At 42.2% G+C, this 21,375-nt stretch overlaps 1 protein-coding gene across 2 annotated transcripts in view; it reads right to left on the bottom strand.

Moving 5' to 3' along the window:
* The window catches only part of CLNS1A (chloride nucleotide-sensitive channel 1A), a 502,722-nt gene that overhangs the window by 118,934 nt on the left and 362,413 nt on the right, over positions 1–21,375 (bottom strand). The window lies entirely within an intron of this gene.

Here is a 21,375-nt window from a genome sequence, read left to right as displayed (position 1 = left end):
TGGGAACACAAAGCTTTACAACCTTATGGTCACCAGTTACAAATACATTCAGCATTAAGCCGCTCTTCCAAGCACACTATCAGGCTTCAACCAACTGGTCACATCCCAATACAATTACTCAATATTTCTCTCTCAGGGCCTCCTGTCTATTTGTTTTTACAATATTCTTAATTTCTAATTGTTGAGCATCTCTAGAGAAGAACAGCAAGCTTACAAGAAGTTATAGAAATGCAGACCACCAATTCAGAGACAGCTGATGTCCAGACTGTGCAACCAATAAGTGTGGTTTCTTGTGGGTTAAAACCTTCAAGGCAATGCACATATCTAAACAGTGCACACATTTTTCTCTCCACTCTGGCCCTCAAACTTATCCCAGGCTGCTCTACTGATCCATTTGTTCCCCTTGGGTGATGGCCTTACAGCTCATTCATTTTAGAACAGCAAGGATCAAGCAGACTTGGCGTAGTATCACCCACAAGGAAGATCACAGACTTCTCATCAAAGCTTGCACACCTCTGCATATGGTCATTGGCATCCAAGGGGTTAGTATGCAATGGGCCTCAAATGCACAGTTACACCTCTGTGTGATACAGCCAATTAGTCCAGCCCCTGCCCCCCCCCCTGTAAACAGGCTCCCACATGATCCCTTGTTTTACCGGAGATTTTACTGCAAAGATAGTCCTGCCCCCCCCCCCCCCCCCTTAAGACAGGTGAGCAGGCTTAAACCTAGTCCTTACTCTCCTCTCCATTCCAAGAGGTACATAAACCACTCAAATGTCAGTCATCGGAGCCAGTCAAGGATTTACTCTTCTATGGCAATGAAGCTAGCAGAGCTTTGCACTTGTGCAGTAGCATGGGTTTAGTGATGTTGTGGCACCAAGTTACTTAAAAGAACTGACGCTCAGTTTGGTGGCATAAGAACTGCAATGTTAGTATTCACATACAATCACACCTCCCATTAGTAACTGTCCCATCCCTATTCTGAGAAGGAAATTTGCCAAAATGTACTGAAAATCTTGGTTAACAAAAATGTGCTGAAAACCTTGTATCTTATTAAAACGAAGATACACATTTGCAAATATTTTCTTTCATAAGAAACTGAGTGGGACAGTCATTTAAATTTAAAATTTTATCTACCAGAAAATAAGAGGCGAGTAATAGAAAGAAGACTGCAAGAACAATTTGTAGAAATTGACAGAAGTTCAAGGAGGGACATTTTAAATAACGCAGTAGGGGGTTCTCTCTAAATAGCTGCAGGGATAGAGTTCCAAATTGCCAGCCTCAACTCAGAAAACACTCTAAAGTAGTACGGTTGTGCAAGTCAGCTGAGCTTGGTGGGTGGTTTCTCTCAGAATACTGGAATTCACTAAGGTTATGCCAGCAGCACAAACATGGGCAAAATTAATCTCACTGCAGGCTGTACAAAACATCTGCAAATGATATAGTAGCTCTTTCAGTTGTGGAAAGAATTTTGGCAGTTACAGAAAACAACAGTAAGCATACAGGTCTAGAAAGTTAATGTGCACAGCTTATGCTTGGAATATCCATCTATGCATCAAAAATCCTCAAAAAAGTCCTGCCAGACAGCATGTTCTAAATTAACTCATTCCCTCCAGTGCAGCTCATTGAGTGTGTACCTTTAACTCCCAGTGGGTGTGGCTTGAGCCTTTAAAAAATGAAGTTATTACTTTACAGTTCTAACAAATACTCGACAGAAATCAGATATCAATACAGTTGTGTTTGCCATCATGTATGTTTCAAGATAATATATTCTGTTACCTTGTATGTAGCATGGTATTGGAATTATTAATGTGAATATAAACAAGAAATATTCGACTCCTAGAGATGCAGTAGGAGGTAACTGCAGAAACACCTGGAGGTGCACTCAGCTATAATGAGTTAAGAAAAATAATGTTTTTGACTATAGCTAATCTGCAATTACGGATGAGGAGTGAGCAAACCTGAACGCATATGTCAAATCAGGAAGGAATATGGAGAGGTTAGTTCCAACGTGAAGTGTAAAAGACGGGTGCTTATTTAAAGTGTATTTCCAAGTATTTGCACATTTCAGCAGGAAACATTTTGATCCAAGGACTGTTAATCATGGAAGTGGAAACAGCAAATGTCCGAAGGGTGCCAAAAAGCAGGTTCTTTATCTGAGCTGACGAACACCATACCCCTCACGTAGAGCTTGCACGGCCAACCAAACATGACAAGAAAACCAACGGCCAGCAAGGTAGTTCCAAAGCTTTATTCCATATCGAACAAGGACATAAAAATGCCCAAAATAACACCAGTATTGTGATTCAAACCGGTTTCGGCCTCAAGCCTTCATCAGTGAAGAGGATAAACTTTATCGATATGGATATGGAATAAAGCTTTGGAACTACCTTGCTGGCCATTGGTTTTCTTTATCTGAGATGTCAAGTAATTTGTGGAAGATGAACCACAAGACTGGTGGGTGTTGCTGTAATTACTTTTCAAGTTCCTTGCAAATGTACGACTAACTTGATATGACCACTGTATAAAATGATCTTGTGCTCTTGGTGGGTGGGTAGATTTTATCAATAATGAAAATAAAATGAGGCCCAATACTGTCCCTTGAGTGAAAGTAAGAGACCGTATTATGGAAAACTCTCAAATCGGTTTGGTACTTTTTGAACAATGTTTGAGTTAGTTAGTAAACCCAACCTTTTCTAAACCCAAGTACAATAGCAGCAGCTCCTAATAATTCACTCTTGCCCATACTCAGGCAAATGTACTTAGCGGCTGTGCAACGCATGCCAAGCACTGGTTTGAATCTGCTTTAATTGGACGAAAAAAGTCCCTACAAATTTTCCACGTACCTTGCTTAAAGGGAGTTTGGTAAAAGAATTCAGGTTTTTTTCCCCTTTGGAAGAGGGTCCGAGTTAGACCATTCATCTGGAAAATATCCTACACTCATTGTAAGATGAAGGCTAAGGGTTTATAAATTAGTGACTCTTTTAGGGACTTTGGGATAGAGTGAACTTTTTATTCATCCAGTAGCTCTAAATATGCTGACGAGCAGTTTACCACTGCAACGGTTGTAATTCTGGAGAGAAGACAAGTGTTATGTAATAATGAGTTCATAGGTTAGTACTAAGCCAACTGCCCTTGCGAGCCATTTAAGCCTAGCCAATTATCCCTTGCGAGACTCAAACCCTGCACCTTGTGTTTGTAAGGCAAACACCTTAACCGTTAGGCCACCCTCCCATCCCAACACACACAGTTTTGAATAAAAACATCAGTGGTGGGACTGGGAAAATAGAGGGAATAAACCACGAGGTAAGCTGCGCTACTTTGATGGCGGAAATTCTGTAATTCAGCAATTATAGCCAAATACTATTGATAATATACAGCTATAAGCAGATTATATGAGGTTAAGGTCAGACCAAACAATCTGGTTTCATACAGAACTGTATTTTCTCAACATATAGTGATTTTTTTCTACTTTCATAAGATTTATTTCATTTTTACATGTATAAACAAGTTGTAATATGTAACAGGGTAGCTTTCTATTTGTGCCACAACTTCGCTATCTCCCTTTCTGCTCAAGTTTGGGTGTAACCCAGAAATATCCTCTAAACGGTCATTCCCTACATGGGTATATTTTGGTCCGGAAAGCAAAAGTATGGGTAAAGTTTAGGGACTTTATGCGATCAGAAATACAGGGGTCTATCTATAAGGTAAGGTTGACTAAAGCAGGTCAGTTTCTTTGGTTGTGGGGGAAATCCAGCAAACGCTACTCTGAAAGACCAGTAAAACAAGACATTATGGGGAGTCGTAATGTGGTAGTATGGAGGACTAGACAGAAGTAGCGCAGTAGGGAACATTCTAAAGAACTTGAAAAGATGGATATTACCTGTAGGTAGGTGGTGTACAAGTTACCATCCACAATCCCATAACCCCCATCCCAACAGGGTTGGGGTTTTACAATCAATGACAACCTAGAGCCAATGTTCCACCACATACACAGCCCACGGCCAATTTAGTGTGCCCAATTCACCCCATGGCAAGTCTTTGCAATGTGGGAGGAAAATGAAACATGGGGAGGAAAACCACACACAGGAAGGACATGCAACCTCTGCACAAACGCCCCCAGCAGATAACTGGAGAACTTCTTGATGTGCAGCAATAATGCCATCTGCAATACCATTCTGCTACCGCTGTACAAGAGAACAATGTAAGAAAGGCCTGCTTCCTTACTTCAAGTTAGAAAACCTGGTCAAAACAGATTCAGGTTATCAAGGATCAGACTGATTTCATAAGCTTGCATGTTTGTTAACCAGGTAAAAGTGACCAATTTCAGGGGCAACCCAGTCTAGTTAATTGATTTGTTCAGAGTCGCACAGCAGTCAACTTGAAGTGGATGAAATCTGACTTCACCCTTGGCAACAGGAAGCAGCTCATTAACAGCTTGGAGCCTTACTCCTCTGCCATAACCATCCTAAAAGGTTTGCGGTTCAGTTTTGCAAGTTATCTGGTATTTTTTTTAAACAGCATTAAATTCTCACATTTTAAAACAATTGCACATGTACACAAATTAACAGAATTACAAACCACATTAGTTTTCCATTTTCATGCATTCCACATGTTCTCTTGTTAATCATTCACACCAGTATTACATAAATTGTTCAATTCCCATATTTCCTTAAAACTTACTTCTCCTGAACATTATCCTGCATACACTGTTCCAACAAAGCAGATCACACTCCCAGTTCTTTTGTTGCCTTTATCGCACCCCTAGTTGAAGTCCAACGGGGGTATAAAAAATATATGCAAACAATTCCAAGCAAAAAACCTTAAGCCTCAAGGACCCTTGTTGCATACTGGGGGGATCCATACAGCTCTCCCCTTTGTATATTCTCTTCCCAATATTATCTGTACATTTTACATTTCCTCCCCAAGCTTTTATAACCTCCTCTGTTTGAATCTTAGTTATCACACAGTATTTTACTTTCCCTACTTATTACCTCTAACAGCAGTGGCTGTTCAAGCCTCGACGAAACCCCACCAGTGCTGCTCTTTCAAATAGCACACCCTGTCCCCTTTTCTTTGCCTATACTTTATCAATCCCTGGTTGGGAAGGCAGTCTCTAACCTGCAGTCCAAACTTCTGCTTGGCTTCCTCCCACTTAACTGTTGCTCTCTAGTTATTCAGACCAACAGCTTAGTTGCTTTGATAATTTTCTCCAATGTATTTCAATCCCATCTTGCCTATTTTCTGTACTCCTACATGTAGTCACCCATAATGGAAAATTTCCTTTCTCCATTCCTGTGTTGCCTTAGTTCTTGGACTACTTTATGAATATATTAGGCATGGTTCTTATTCCCTTTAAAGGCCTGCATCCCAAAAAAAAAAACACTACTGTCCATACTGCTCTAACTACCTACCCCATTTCTTAATCATCCTTTTTCACTTTGATATATAAAAACAGGCCTCAACTGCACAGTTCTAAAGTATCTCTTCAAATCAGATAATCCTAAATCACCTTGTTCTATGGGGAAAATCAGCTTATCCGACAAGGTCCTCTTTCCCTCCTAAATAAATCCATATCTGTTTGATAAAAAATATGCCTGCCGTGCACAAAAAACTAGAAACCTTGCCACTACTTCTATCGTACTACCAGTAAGATACTAAAATCTTGACTACCATTTTTTAGTCTCTTCCCACATATCCTTAGTGGTTATAACAGAATCCGTTATATGTAGTTATTGTTATGCACTCCAGGAAACCATCAAGAAGCCAAGCCCAAGTCCCTGTCTGCCCCAGAGTACTATCTGGTTAACTGTCAAAAATTACAAAACAGAGTACAGAAAAGACCGAAGGAATCAAACCATATACCACAGGAATCCCTCTAACAGTTAATCTTCCTAATTCTCTTCAATCTATACATCTAAACACATGATCTTATGTCCCCATAAAATGGATATTGTTGAACCAATTCACGTACAGATGCATAGTTTACCATTATAGCCTTTGCTTTTTCATCTACTCTATTTGGAAAAGACCTCAAAATGCTTAACAATGAATTATCCTTAGATAATGGCTGCACAGTGAACAGTAGTTTAACTTGAGCTCTGTGTGAAAACAGAAACTGAGAACCACCAGCCAGTGTTATTGTCAGCTTAACTAAAATTCAGTTAGTAGCCAAGTACACTGCCTGAATGCCTGCAAAGAAGAAACCTGGAAAGCCTAAAAGAAAATTAACTAGAAAAGTTGGAGAAAACACGGACTAGGAAGAATCCTGCAGCTGTTCAGCAAAAAACAGTTCAAGCTCCAGCTTTGGTGCAAGACATGGCCTCAGGTAACAGAGGGAAAAAGTCAAATCTGCTCAGAGACGATTAAAATAAACAAAACACTGAAGGAGTATATCAACTCAAACAACAAGGCTGGAAAAAATGGAAGATGCTTTAAACAGAGAATCAGAAGAGCTGATAAACTGTAAAAAAAAAAAACAAACAGAGGTAAAGAAAGGCTGATTGATTAAGAGATTGCTCAAGAAGAGAGGTTTCAAAAAATGGTAGCATTACAGGACATAACACACACAGGGATAATCTGAGATTTTCTGTTGGACAAAAAAAAACTAGAAGGCACACACTCATTTTGTGAAGGTACAAATAAGCAGCTGGGCTGGTATTCCACAGCAGGACCTGTTAGCTAAAAAGACTCACTGTGTGTATTCTCCAAATAAGGTCACGTGAAAGCAGCAAATACCTTTATTAGTAAAGGTAAAATCTACCAGCAGAAAGAACTGATCCTAACAAAACTGCAGCAAAAGGGCAAGTGTTTGTGGAAAGTGGTTACTCACTGTAAACCAGGTAGAGGAGAAACAAATATATTCCAGTAAACAGGGAATACTGAGAGGCAGCTGAGATTCATGTTGTTTGCTGTATCCAGCAGTATTCAGAATACTTTTTCATGGAGATTCAAAGTAATTTTTTATGTAAAACGGGCTAAAGTAGAAATGCAAAATTTGTCCAAGAAAAATGAGCAATCAAGCAACTGCTTCTAATTCTTCTGATAATAAAGCACACACACTTTGCCAGTGAAACCTTTCATTTTCCTTTGGAACAGTGTGATTGACAGAAAAGCATAGGAGTTGCCAGAAGAAACAGGAGTACCTCCTAAATGAACCGGAATCTGGAGCTGGAGATAAACAGGAAGATCAGTAACATGGAAACTGGTGAATAAATGTGAGACTGCAAAGCATCAATCTCATTTGTTAAACATGAATGTGAAAGAATAAGGGGAGAGTGAACTTTTTGTCAACTTTGTTAAACTTGGGAGGAACTGAAAAACATTTGCCACAGATTGGGTCATTAATATTTGGAAGGACTCTGAGGAAAGGGAAGGAAGAAACAAGGTAAATAAATAAAAAGTACAGTTTTGTACCTACCATAAATGTAGATGTCCGAATAGGAATGCATCTGCAGTCCTTACAAATGGGTTGTCCTGTCGTCAGGCAGCCCTTCGGTCGGCCGGATTCCAAAGTCTGGGTCTGGCCTCGGCTGGTGTCGCACTTCACCCAACGTCATAGCTGCAGCTCTTCGGGTATAAAGGCATCAGCCGACGCCATTTTCCTCAGTGTTTCTTGCCCCAGATGCCAGTTTTCCTCTTGGATCGCTAAATTTTGGATAAATGCCAATGTTTCCAAATAGTAGAAGGCAAACACAAAAAATAAGCATGTATGTACATATATACAAACAAATACACCATAAGAGATCCCCCCCCAGCTAGCTATTAGATGGGCAAATACCCTAGGAATACCTCAGAGGGGAAGAAGGGTGGGTAATCCTGACTGCAGATGCATTCCTATTCGGACATCTACATTTATAGTAGGTACAAAACTGTACTATGTCCTTCAAGGATGCATCTGCAGTCCTTACAAATGGGTAGAATACCATAGCCAAACTAGGGGAGGAGGAAGAAGAAATTATGGTGTAGTTAGGATCCCTTGCAAAACAGCAGTGGCAAACCCTGCTCGGGATCTAGAGTATAAAGGTAAGTTATAATGCTTGGCAAATGTATGCACGGAGGTCCAAGTAGCAGCCTCTATAATGTCCTTGGTAGCCACTCCTCGTAAGAAAGCTGTGGTAGTGGCTGTAGCCCTTGTAGAATGAGGCCTTATGTTCTGTGGAGTTTGCTTTCCATGGTAGGAGTAGCAGAATCTGATGCAATTTCCTATCCACTTGGAGATTGTCTGTTTTGAAATTGCTTTTCCTTCCCTTCCTGTTGCATATGCTACCAGAAGCTGGTCAGTTTTTCTATTGCCCTTGGTTCTGTCCAGGTAGTAGCGTAACTGTCTATGTACATCCAAAGTATGCAGCAGTCTTTCCCCCCTGTTCTGTGGATTGGGGAAGAATGTAGGTAGGTGGATAGCCTGGTTTAAAGACACTCTGGATACCACCTTAGGCATAAATGTAGGATTTGTTCTCATGGACACACTGTCTTGATGGAAGATTAGGAAGGGTTGTACTGCCATTAAAGCCTGTAGCTCAGAAACCCTTCTTGCGGAGGTAATTGCCAGCAGGAAAGCAGTTTTCCAGGATAGGTGTTGAAGTTCTGCTGTTGCTGCTGGTTCGAAAGGAGGGAGTGTCAATTTTTCTAGCACAAAATTCAAGTCCCATGCTGGCAATGGTGGTTTCCTAGGAGGTTTTACATTTTTAATTCCTCTCAAACTGCCTGAGTAGAGGATGCGAGAAGACAGGGGGATCGAAGCTGTATTCTGCAGAAATAGCTGATGCATGTATCTTGATGGAGGAATAGGACAGGCCTGTATGGAGAAGCTCTGCCAAATATTCCAGGATGTTGGCTATGTCGACCTTTGACACATCTTTTCCCCTTTCAGTACTCCAAATGAGAAATCTTTTCCATTTCCCTGCATAGTTCCTTCTTGTTGAAGGTCTGCGGGCCTCAAGGATAATGTCTTTAACCCTTTGGGATAATTCTGGGTTAGTTGCTCTTATGTGATGTTCCAGGCAGTCAGCTGCAGAGTTTTGAGGTTTGGATGCAGGGTGTTGTAGCCGCCCGCTCTGAGTTAACAGCAATGGAATCAGGGGTAGTGTCCACATTTGTCCCAGAGACATGCTCCTCAGTAATGGGTACCAATGTTGTCTTGGCCAGTCTGGAGCTATCAGAATGATCCTTGGACGTTCCTCTTTGATTTTCAATAGCACCTTGTGCATCAAGGGAAGAGGTGGGAATGCATATGCTGTCAGGCTTTTCCAACTGAAGGATAGAGAGTCCACCTTCCAAGCAAGTGGGTGGTACGTCCTTGTGCAGAATTTCTTGAGCTGGTGATTGAGTGGGGATGCGAATAGGTCTATTTGTGGTAGTCCCCATTTCCTTGTGATGGCCTTGAAGATGTCCGGGTGTAGCATCCATTCGTGAGCATCCGAGGTAGTTCTGCTTAATATATCTGCTAGGATGTTTTCTTTTCCAGGTACAAAAATTGCTTGTAACTGAATGTTGTAGCTCAGAGCCATATTCCATAGGTCCAGTGCCATCCGGCATAAAGGGTATGAATGAGTGCCTCCCTGTTTGTTGATGTACCACATGACTGTGGTGTTGTCTGTCCTTATCAACTGCCCTTCTTGGAGGAATGGTCTGAAATTCTGGATTGCCAGTTTTACTGCCAGCATTTCCTTTTGATTTATGTGCAGGTGCAGCTGATCTAGAGTCCATAAGCCTTGTATGCACTTGTCCAGCATGTGGGCCCCCCAACCAAGGTCTGAGGCGTCCGTTGTGATGGTTTGGCTTGGTTGAATGCTGTGGAAGGGCAAACCTGGGTTTGACTGACATGCCTGAGCCCACCATAGGAATTCTTGTTTCAGGCATGGGATTAGTGGTAGTTCGGTTTCTAGGCTGTGCCTGTGTTGAGACCATAAATTCTTCAGGTAACACTGTAGCTTTCTCATATGTAGTCTGGCATGAGGGACCAGGATTATGCAGGATGCCATGAAGCCCAAGGCCTGCAGTATTTTCCTTGCTGTTAGTTGGTTCTGCTTTGTTAATGCCAAGAAGTAGAGAGGAAGTTGTTCTTGTTTTTCTGCAGTTAGGAATGCCATCTGTTTTGTTGTGTCCAATTCTGCACCTAAAAAGGTTATTCTTTGGGATGGTATCAGTCTTGATTTTTTTATATTGACTGTATATCCCAGGGCTTGCAGTAAGTAAATGACTCTCTAAGTCTTCTGTTAGCTTGTTTCTGTTGTCCGCTTGTATCAGGCAGTCGTCCAGGTATGGATATATTTGGATTCCCTGAAGCCTGCAGTGAGCGATTACTGATGCCAGACATTTCGTGAACACTCTGGGCGCAGTAGATAAGCCAAAGGGCAATGCTGAGAATTGATAATGCTCTGATCCTGCAAGAAATCTGAGGTATCTTCTGCAATTTGGTCGTATGGGGACGTGCAGGTATGCCTCCTTGAGATCTAGAGTCACCAGCCAAGACTCCTTGCCCAGCATGGGAAGAAGTTGCTGTAGGGACAGCATTTTGAATTTTGGCACAATGATGAATGTGTTTAAAGCGGACAGGTCGAGAATAGGCCTCCAATTTTTCTCTTTTCTTGGTACCAGGAAGAGTCTGGAGTAAAATCCCTTTCCTTGTTCCATAGATGGTACCCTTTCCACAGCTCTCATTTTTGCTAATTGAGCTATTTGTTTTAGAGCTTCTGTCTTTTGATTTGGTGGTAGGTTTGGCAATCCTCTTTTTCCTGGTAAAGTATGGAAATGAAACCTGTAGCCTTGGTCTATAGTTTGCAAAATCCACTTCTCTTGTGATGCAGTGCCAGTTTTTTGAAAATAAGGCTAACTTTCCACCTAAGGGTGCTGCTATTTGTTCCCTGGTAGGCGGTGCCAGAGCCAAGTCACTGTGATTGTCCTGTTGCAGTGGTAGTAGTTGTGTCTGTGCCTCGCTGGTTGTTACCTTGCCACTGGCGTCCCCTGTAGGCACCTCCTCTGGATTGGTTTCTGCCTCTTGAACGCCTATTCCTGCCTCTGAGTTTTAGAGGAGTCTGGAAAGGACCAATTTTTGGAAGGCCAGTTCCTGCTAAACCTTGGAGGCTGAACCTGTAAGAAATCTTTCACTGTTTGTACAGATTTTGCCTTCTCTTCCATTTTCTTCAGTACCTGCTGAGCAGGAGAACCAAATAAATTGACCTTATCCATAGGAGCATCTAATAGTTTTGCTTTAACATGATCCGGCAAGACCTGTTCTTTCAACCATGCATGCCTTCTGATAACTGTGCCAGTCATGGCTGATCTAAAGGAAGCCTCCAGTGCATAATAGCCACATTTTAAAGAATGGTTACTAACCTGCTGAATGTTATATGCACCATTTCTGGAACATATTTCTTATCTAAAGAGTCATCAGAGGACAGTTTCTTAGTTAACTGATCAAGCATATATTCCTGGTATTGGATCATATGAAACTGACAGTTCAATGCCCTAGCTGAGAGAGTAGCAGGTGTGTATACTTTTTTACCCCATCTCTCTAAGGACCTGGATTCCCTTTCAGAGGGGAGGGGATTTTTAACTGAGGTCGAAGCTACTGCCTTAGGCCCCTGGGAGATAGTCTCGGGATCTGCAAAAGGAGCCTTGTATAAATGGTGATGTGTGTCCGGGACCCTGTAGAACCTATCGGGCTTAGCAGGGGCTGGAGGCAAAGTATCAGGAGCAGTGCAAGCATCATTAAATGCATCATCTACAACAGAAAGAACTGGAGGTATAGCTAAAGGCCTATGCTGTGGTAAATGCAAAAAATCCTAAGCCTTTTCCTTGAATCTGAGAAATCTTGCCCCTGCCATTGAAATTGCTCCCTCATGGCATGTAAGGTTTCCCCAAAGGAAAATTCCTCTGGTGGAGAGGCAGAAGGAATCGATTCCTCAGCATCGGAGTCTTCATAAGTTGAAAAAGGAGCCTCTGGATGGTCTGTATTGTCTGAATCATCAGAAGAATCATCTGAGGACACTGGCTCAGGGGGCTCTGCCCTAAGTCTCTTTTCTGGAGGAGGTTGAGAGGCCCTGTCTGGATGAGGTTGGGATCCCCTTATTAAAGAGATGAGATCCTCTGCCAGAGTAAGCATTTGGGAACTGGAGCTGAGCCTGTGAGAGGGGATTAACAGGCACAGACTTAGAAGTTTTGGCTGCTTTAGCCCTGGCAAAGGCCTTTATGGACATGGCTGCAGGAGGCCTAGCAGCACCACGTGCAGGGGTTGAAACATCCAAGGGGATGGTGTCCGATAATTCTTGTGAAACCACAGTAGCAGGTTGAATTTCAGAGGCCGATTCAACCAGGTTAGAAGGGGCCTCGGTAGTAGTCATGGATTCGGCTGAAGTTAGAACCGCTTGCTCGGTTTCGGCCGTAACCGAGACACTCGCGGTTTGCTTAACCGCGGTTTCGGCTGAAACCTCGGACCGCGAGTCAGTCCTTTTCTTTGCGTTTCTTAGCAACTTGTGAAGTCGGAGGATCCGACGGCATAATGTACGCGAAATCTGAGCCGAAAAACTGTTCAGCAAACTCCGACCGACGTCTAAGCGTCCGTCGGTTGAAAGAAGCACAGGCTAAACAAGCTGCTACGTCGTGGTCTGGGCCTAAACAAGGTAAGCAGTAAGAGTGGAAATCTTTATGAGGTATTTGTTTCCCACAAGTTAAACAGTTATTCACTTTTTCTGACATCGGCTGAGGCAAGAAAGAGTCCCCAACGGGGTACTTAGCTTTAGAAGTCTTGAAGTCGTATTCGGTAGTAGTAATCTCTGGATCTGACCGACCGGCACTTGCGAACAGCTTCTGCTTGAGCGCCACGGCAAGAAAGACTGAGGAAAATGGCGTCAGCTGATGCCTTTATACCCGAAGAGCTGCAGCTATGACATCGGGTGAAGTGCGACACCAGCCGAGGCCAGACCCAGACTTTGGAATCCGGCCGACCGAAGGGCTGCCTGACGACAGGACAACCCATTTGTAAGGACTGCAGATGCATCCTTGAAGGACATCCATTTCTATTAACACTATTTCTAGGAAACTTCACAATATAAATTTTACAGTACACCATTTTTAGTCGTTCTGGTATATGATAACGTTACTGAAGTAAACAGATGCCTTTTTTCCTTCTCTAACATTGGTATCAAGAAATGTAGACATTACAGTGCAGAGAGAAGAAAAGCTAAACAAAAAGCATGTTTAAAGTTAATATACTGTAATCTTGGGTTGTTGATGTGGGGCTGGCATGTAAAAGTACACATATCATTAATATACGTAGAGCTGATTTGTTTTCCCTTATGTTTGTATAGGTGTATAGGTGAATGTCTGGATCAAGACCCTTGGATAATTGAATAACAGATTTTAAGTGGAAACAAGGAAATATGAAAACAAATATAATGAAAAGTTTTCTTTTAGCAATAATTGTTTCAGCTCGTCTTTCTGGTTGCAACACAGGACTACATTTTATCTTTTTTTTTCTTTAACTTTTCTATGGAAGCAAGGTGATGATAGGGCAATAAGACAGAACACTGGTTCTAAAAACTATTGATTTCTGAACGTATTTCAAGTAGTTTCCACATAAAGACAAAGAGCAAACACCAATTACTGCAAGTAGAAGCACAAGTAATATGCTTCTTAGCATGGAGAACATCAATTTTAGGTCAGATACGGTCTGGTATTAGCTGTCTGTTTGGCGCAAATATTCCGGTTAGGAAAGGTTAAATATCATTTAAAGATGTACACAATTGTGAGTTTGCATAAATTAACAGATTATGGGGGTGTTCTGGGAGTATTGTTTGATTTTTATTAAAACAAAACATCTTGTAAAATTTGACATAGGTTTCAAAGTTGACAAGAAAAAAGTAAAAAATGACTAACCTGTCAAACATTAATGGGTACATATACCACAAAAGCTGGAAACCAGACCTTTACAAATGCCATGGGTAACAGGAAGGAATAATGACTTCTTACAGTAATGGCAACACTTTCCAAATTACGTTAGAATGAGAATGGTCTCACAGGTATAGAAAAAAGGAAAGCATACTCAATTTATATCAAGAAATGTTGACTGCAAACAGCAATGCTACAGCAGACATTTGGAAAGAAACGAGCATGTGGATTTGATACAGATTTTAGGATAGATATTCTGCAGAATATCAGAAACAAAGGAAAAGAATACTTATATTAGCTGCTAGAGGAGCTCCAGTACTGATAGAAGAGGTGAAAAAAATTTAAAATGTGTAGCAATAAAGGTTACTTGCAAGGGATGAGGATTACACTGGCATGTATTTATTATATTAAATCTAAAACTGCTACTTTGGAGCTTAAAAGTTTTGGGAGAAATAATCAGCTTTTAGGAAGGAATACTATAGGCGGGACTGGAATTTGATTCACAACAACGAGGATGCATCTGAGGAGATAGATTTCTGAAGAAATTCATGAAAATATTTGATCTCAAAGTCATGAATGAATTCAGTAGTAGGAACTAAGAATTTACATTATTCCCCAAGTTACAATAACTAGGCTACACTTCACAGAAATTATATATATACCACAGGAACAAGTCCATTTGATTGAGAAATGCAATACACATCCAGTAAATTACTGCAGATCATGTGTCAATAATTAACATAAAAATGCAGGGTAATGAAATAAAAGCGAGACAAGGGCACTTTGCCACCTACCTGTTTGAGAAAAAAAAAAGTTACAGGTAGTGGAAATTATCCAGGAGTTTTTAAGGAAGATAAAACATACTACAGAACTTCTTGCTATTGAGTGGGATAAAATAAAAGTGGAGTTCAAAAATACAGTAGAAATAAGAGAGGGAGAGAAATTGGCTTAAGTAATAACAATTACTTAGCATGGCTGGCAAAGATTAAAGTATTACAAAATGTGGGGAATCTCACAGAACAAGAACAGACAAGTGCAGAGTAATAAAAAGAAAATAAGGGAATACCTGGATAATATGCATGAGTTTAGAAAGACTGCCATTTGATAACTACAGAGCACAATGACTTGGGTAAAAGTACAAAAGACTATTGCCAAACCTAGAGAGCAAACAAGTAAAATAATCAGAGATCCTGTACAGGTATTAGAGATGATTCAGAAATTTGCTGAAAAATTGTATAAAGTGGTAAAATCAACAAAAAAAGTACAAATGGAAATATTTATGGAAGACAAATATGCCAAGGTTAGAGATGGATAAGGCTCAACTATTAACAGTTAAGACAGGAGGAGATGAGACAAAAAAGTACAGTTTTGTACCTACCATAAATGTAGATGTCCGATAGGTATGCATCTGCAATCACATATGGGTTTGTCCTGCCTCAGGCAGCCCTTCGGTCGGCCGGATTCCAAAGTCTGGGTCCGGCGTCGGCTGATGTCGCACTTTCCCCGACGTCAGAGAGCCTGGGGTATAAAAGCATCAGCAGACGCCATCTTCCTCAGTTTTTCTTGCCCCAGATGCCCTCTAAGGAAGGCTAAATTTGGAGAGATGCATTTAAAAAAACCAAACATGCACAATAATATAAAAACAAATACACCATAATAGATCCCCCCAGCTAGCTGTAAGAGGGGCAAGTACCCAAGAAATACCACAGAGGGGAAGGAGGGAGGGTAAACCTGACTGCAGATGCATACCTATCGGACATCTACATTTATGGTAGGTACAAAACTGTACTATGTCCTTCAAGGATGCATCTGCAGTCATCACATATGGGTAGAATACCATAGCCAAGCTGGGGGTGGAGGAACTATGTAAAGGATGGTGTAGCTAAAATGCCCTGCAGGACTGCCGTAGCAAAGCCTGCTCTGGATCTGGAATATAAAGGTAAATTGTAATGCTTGGCAAATGTATGCACGGAGCTCCATGTAGCAGCTTCTAAAATGTCCTTGGTAGCCACCCCTCTTAAGAAGGCTGTGGAGGTGGCTGTGGCTCTCGTGGAATGAGGTCTTATGTTAGCTAGCACAGTTTTTCCATGAAAGGAGCAACAAAAACGAATGCAATTCCCTATCCATTTTGAAATTGTCTGTTTGGAAATTGCTTTTCCTTGTGTACCAGCAGCATATGCTACCAACAGCTGGTCAGTTTTTCTGTAACCTTTAGTTCTGTCCAAGTAGTAGCGCAGCTGTCTGTGTATGTCCAGGGTGTGCAGAAGTTTCTCCCCTTTGTTTTGTGGATTTGGAAAGAAGGTAGGCAAGTGAATAGCTTGATTTAATGAAACCCTGGATACTACCTTTGGCATAAATGTAGGATTTCCAACGTACAAAAAGCAGAAGAACCAACAAACCAAGACAAAAAATGGTCAAAGGCAAGCTCCACAAGGAATAATGATTCGGCAGTGCAAACGACTCCAACAGCTCACAATTAGGCTCGAAAATAAGGCTCAAATAGCAAACAAGATGGTTTATTTTAACGCCAACAAGTAGTACACACGTTTTCATCAATATTATGACTTCATCAGACAATCACAAACTAGTTACACAGGTTTAAATACCCCATACTACCCCCTGCCACTAATGAATTAATTGTTTAATCAAATTTTAAAGGCACAAAACACACTAGTTTAGAGATTCAGTGTATACTGTTATACTTAATGACATTTAAAATACTAAATTAAAACCTCATTTTAAAACACGTCATTTAAAAAGTATCATATTAAAATTGTCGTTATACCAAAAAATATATAAACAACTATCACTACTTTAAATTGTATATAACTTTCCTGTTATATTAATTGTTAAATATCAAATTTTATCAGATTTTAACCTTAAATATGGGACAATAGATATTGTATCATTAAGCCCAGGGAATCTATTGGATTCCAAAAGTATTTGCCAGTATGTTTCCCTATGGGATAGTAATACCTCCCATGGTCCACCCCTGGCATCCTGAATAACAGAATCCAAAACAAAGAAAGAAAAGGTCCCCCCGGGGCATGTAAATGTAGGATTGGTTCTCAATGAAACTCTGTCTTGATGAAAAATAAGGAAAGGCTGTACTGCCATAAGGGCCTGTAACTCAGATACTCTTCTTGCTGAGGTTATGGCCAGAAGGAAAGCAGTCTTCCAAGACAGGAACTGTAGTTCTGCAGATGCTGCTGGTTCAAAGGGAGGCAGTGTTAGTTTTTCCAACACGAAGTTAAGGTCCCAAGTAGGTAGAGGTGGTTTCCTTGGAGGATTGATGTTTTTGATTCCTCTTAGAAACAGTCTTAAGAGAGGATGAGAGAAGACAGGTGGATCAGTATTGTATTCTACTGAAATTGCTGAAGCATGAATTTTAATGGAAGAGTAAGACAGACCATTGTAGAACATTTCTGCCAAGTATTCCAGGATATGTGCCATGTTCCATCACTGTCGCATCTAGGCCCTTTGTGGTGTTCCAAATGTGAAATCTTTTCCATTTTGCTGAATATGCCTTTCTTGTGGAAGGCCGGCGAGCTTCCATAATAATATCTTTCACGCTCTGGGATAGCTTGTCCTGAGGAGGAGTCAAGGTATTTTCCAGGATGTTAGTTGCAAGGTTTTCAGGTTGGAATGCAGAGTTTTGTAATTGTGCTGTGTCAGTAGGAGTGGCCATAGAGAAAGAGGCCATGGTTTTGTGCGTGACAGGCTCTTTAACAGTGGGTACCAGTGCTGTCTTGGCCAGTTCGGAGCTATCAGAATCACTTTTGGCTGCTCTGTCCTGATCTTCAGTAAAACCTTGGTCATTAATGGGAGAGGTGGAAATGCATACACTGTTATAGAGTTCTCCAGCTGAAAGAGAGCGTCCACTTTCCATGCTTGTGGGTGGTATGTCCTTGAGCAGAATTTCTTCAGTTGATGATTGTGGGGGGAGGCAAAAAGATCCAAGTCCAGCCTCCCCCATGACTGTGTTATCTGAAGAAAGATGTCTGGGTGCAGCATCCATTCGTGTGCATCCATGATATTTCTGCTTAAGCTGTCCGTCAGTATGTTGTCTTTCCCTGGCACAAACTGGGATTGTAGCTGTATATTGAGTTTCAAGGAAAGTTCCCATAGATTCATTGCCAGCCTGCAAAGAGGATAGGAATGGGTGCCTCCTTGCTTGTTTATGTACCACATAACCGTGGTGTTGTCTGTCCTTATTAGCAGATGGCCATGATGCAGAAAGGGTTTGAAGGCTTCGACTGCATGTATCACTGCCAGCATTTCCTTTTGGTTTATGTGCATGCGTAGCTCTTTTTGTGACCATAGACCTTGAATGCATCTGCCCTCCATGTGAGCTCTCCATCCGTGGTCTGAAGCGTCTGTTGTAAAGGTTTGGCTGGCTATTGGTTTGCTGAAAGGCAGACCCCTGTTTGACTGGCTTGCTTGAGCCCACCACAGAAATTCCTTTTGAAGGCATGGAATGAGTGGTATCAAGGTTTCCAGGGTGTGACTGTGCTGAGTCCATAAACTCCTTAGGTACCATTGTAGTTTCCTCATATGTAGTCTTGCTTGCGGAATCAGAAGGATGCAAGAAGCCATGTAACCCAGGGCCTGCAGGATTTTCCTTGCAGTCAGCTGGGTTTGTCTTGTCAGATTTTTGAAGTAATCTGGTAGCTGATTTTGTTTTTCTTCTGTGAGGAAGGCCATTTGGGTGGTTGTATCCAGATCTGCACCCAGAAAGGTTATTCTTTGGGATGGAACAAGTCTTGATTTGTGAAAGTTGACTGTATATCCCAAAGCCTGAAGTAGGTGGATGGCATAATTCAAGTGTTTTACCAAAGTTTGTTGGCTGTCCGCTTGTATAAGGCAGTCATCCAGATATGGGTAATATTTGCATCCCCTGAAGTCTGCAGTGTGCAATTACTGATGCCAGGCATTTTGTGAATACTCTGGGCGCAGTAGATAAGCCAAAGGGCAATGCTGAGAATTGATAATGCTCTGACCCTGCAAGAAATCTGAGGTGTCTTTTGCAACTTTGTCTGATAGGGACATGCAGGTATGCCTCCTTGAGGTCTAGAGTTACCAGCCAAGACCCCTTGTCCAGCATGGGAAGGAGCTGCTGTAGAGTCAGCATTTTGAACTTTGGCACAATGAGATAAGTATTCAGTGCGGACAAGTCGAGAATAGGCCTCCATTGTTTTTCTTTTCTTGGAACAAAGAATAGTCTGGAATAAAACCCTTGGCCTTGTTCTGAGAGAGGAACCTTTTCTATAGCTTTCATTTGCATTAAGCTGGAAATTTGTTTCAAAGCCTCTGCCCTTTGATTCGGTGGCAGGTCTGGCATGCCCTTTCTTTTTGGTAATGTGTGGAAATTAAACCTGTATCCTTTGTCTATTTGTAGTTTCCATTTGTCCCTTGTAATACTGTGCCAATTTTCTGAGAATAAAGAAAGCTTTCCGCCCAAAGGTGCTTCCAATTGAGCCCTGGTTGGCGGTGTCAAGGTAAAGTCATTGAGCCTGTCCTTGTGCAGCAGTTGAAGGTCCTGCATTACCTCTCTGGTTGGGAGGCTGCCATTGACGTCCTCTGTAGGAGCCTCTAGCTTGCCCTCTACCTCTGGCACGCCTGTTCTTGCCTCTCTGAAACCTCTCTGTGTCTGGAAAGGACCAATTCTTGGAAGGCCAATTCCTGCTGAATCTTGGTGGTTGTACTTGGAGAAAATCCTTGACTGTTTGTACGGATTTTGCCATTTCTTCAAATTTCTTTAGGACCTCCTGAGCTGTGGAGCCAAATAACTTTTGCTTTTCCAGAGGAGCATCCAGCAGCTTTGCCTTAACATGGTCTGGCAGAGATTGTTCCTTCAGCCAAGCATGCCTACGTATGACTGCGCCAGTCATACTTGACCTACATGAAGCTTCCAATGCATCATAACCACATTGCAAGAAATGGTTGCTAACCTGTTGTGAGTTATGTACCAGATCCTGAAGTGACTTGCAGTCTAGGGGGTCAGGTGAAGACAGTTTTTTATGCAATTCATCTAACAAATACTCTTGGTACTGTATCATATGAAATTGACAATTTAATGCCCTCATAGAAAGAGTAGCAGAAGTATACACTTTTTTACCCCATCTCTCTAAAGCTCTGGTCTCCCTTTCAGAGGGGAGAGGATTTTTATAGCAGTGGCAGCTGCAACCCCTTTAGGGCCCTGGGAAATAGTTTCTGGATCAGCAGAGTGGGCCTTGTAAAGGTAAAGATGTGAGTCCGGGACCCTGTAGTACCCATCGGGTTTGGCAGGAGCCGGAGGGAGAGAATCAGGGGTTGTGCTAGAGTCAGAGTACACGTCATCAATGACATTCAAAACAGGAGGAATAGCTAAAGGCCTATGCTGAGGCAAATGTAAAAAGGTCCTTAATCTTTTCCTGGAATCAGAGAATTCCTGGCCCTGCCATAGAAAATGCTCTCTCATGGTGTGTAGTGTCTCCCCAAAGGAAAACTCTTCAGGAGGGGAGGCCGAGGGGAATAGATTCCTCTGCATCAGAATCCTCGTAGGCCGAAAAAGCCTCCTCCTGGTGGTCCGAGAGAGTAGAGCCATCAGAGGCCTCATCTGAGGAGTGGGGATCAGAGGGCTCAACCCTGGGCCTTTTGTCTGGAGGAGGTTGGGAGCCCCTGTTCGGATGAGGTTGAGAGCCCCTAATTAAGGAGATAAGATCCTCTGCTAAGCTTAGAATCTGTGAACCAGTAGAGGGTCCCTGAGGGATAACCTTGGGAGGCAAAGCTTTTGAGAGTTTAGCAGCTTTAGCCCTGGAGAATGCCTTAATGGACATGGATGCAGGAGGCCTGGCTGCACCACGTGCTGGTGTAGATTTGTCTAAAGGAATGGTGTCGGAAGGCTCCAGTACACCAGTTTCTGTTGGAAATTCAATGACCGACTCAGCCGGGGCCTCCGGGACAGAGGTAGTCGGTTGAGCGGTTTCGGTAATTGGAAGTACCAAGGACTCTGTTTCAGCCGAAACCAAGGCACGCACGGTAGGCCTGGCCGTGGTTTCAGCCGAAACCGCGGCCCGCATGCATCGGTCCTTGTCCTTCCGTTTCTTAACTAAATGAGAAGTCAGAGTCTCCGACGGCATCTTATACGAAAAACCAGCCCCAAAAAATTCCTCTGCAAACTCCGCCCGCCGTCTAAGAGTGCATCGGTTGAAGGAAGCACAGGCTGAACAGGCCGAGACGTTGTGGTCTGGGCCTAGACAGGGTAGGCAGTAAGAGTGGAAATCCTTATGAGGTATTTGTTTCCCACAAGTTAAACAATTATTAACTTTATCTGACATCGGCTGAGGCAAGAAAGAGTCCCCAACGGGGTACTTAGCTTTTTGAAGTCTTCGGTAGCGGAATTACAGGAGCTGGCCGACCGGCACTTGCGAACTGCTTCTGGCACCACGCGGCAAGAAAGACTGAGGAAGATGGCGTCGGCTGATGCTTTTATTTCCCAGGCGC

This window comes from Protopterus annectens, chromosome 5.part1 (assembly GCF_019279795.1).
Source record: "Protopterus annectens isolate FY-2018-M chromosome 5.part1, PAN1.0, whole genome shotgun sequence".
Classification (NCBI taxonomy): domain Eukaryota; kingdom Metazoa; phylum Chordata; order Ceratodontiformes; family Protopteridae; genus Protopterus; species Protopterus annectens.
This window is presented reverse-complemented; position numbering and strand designations above follow the sequence as displayed.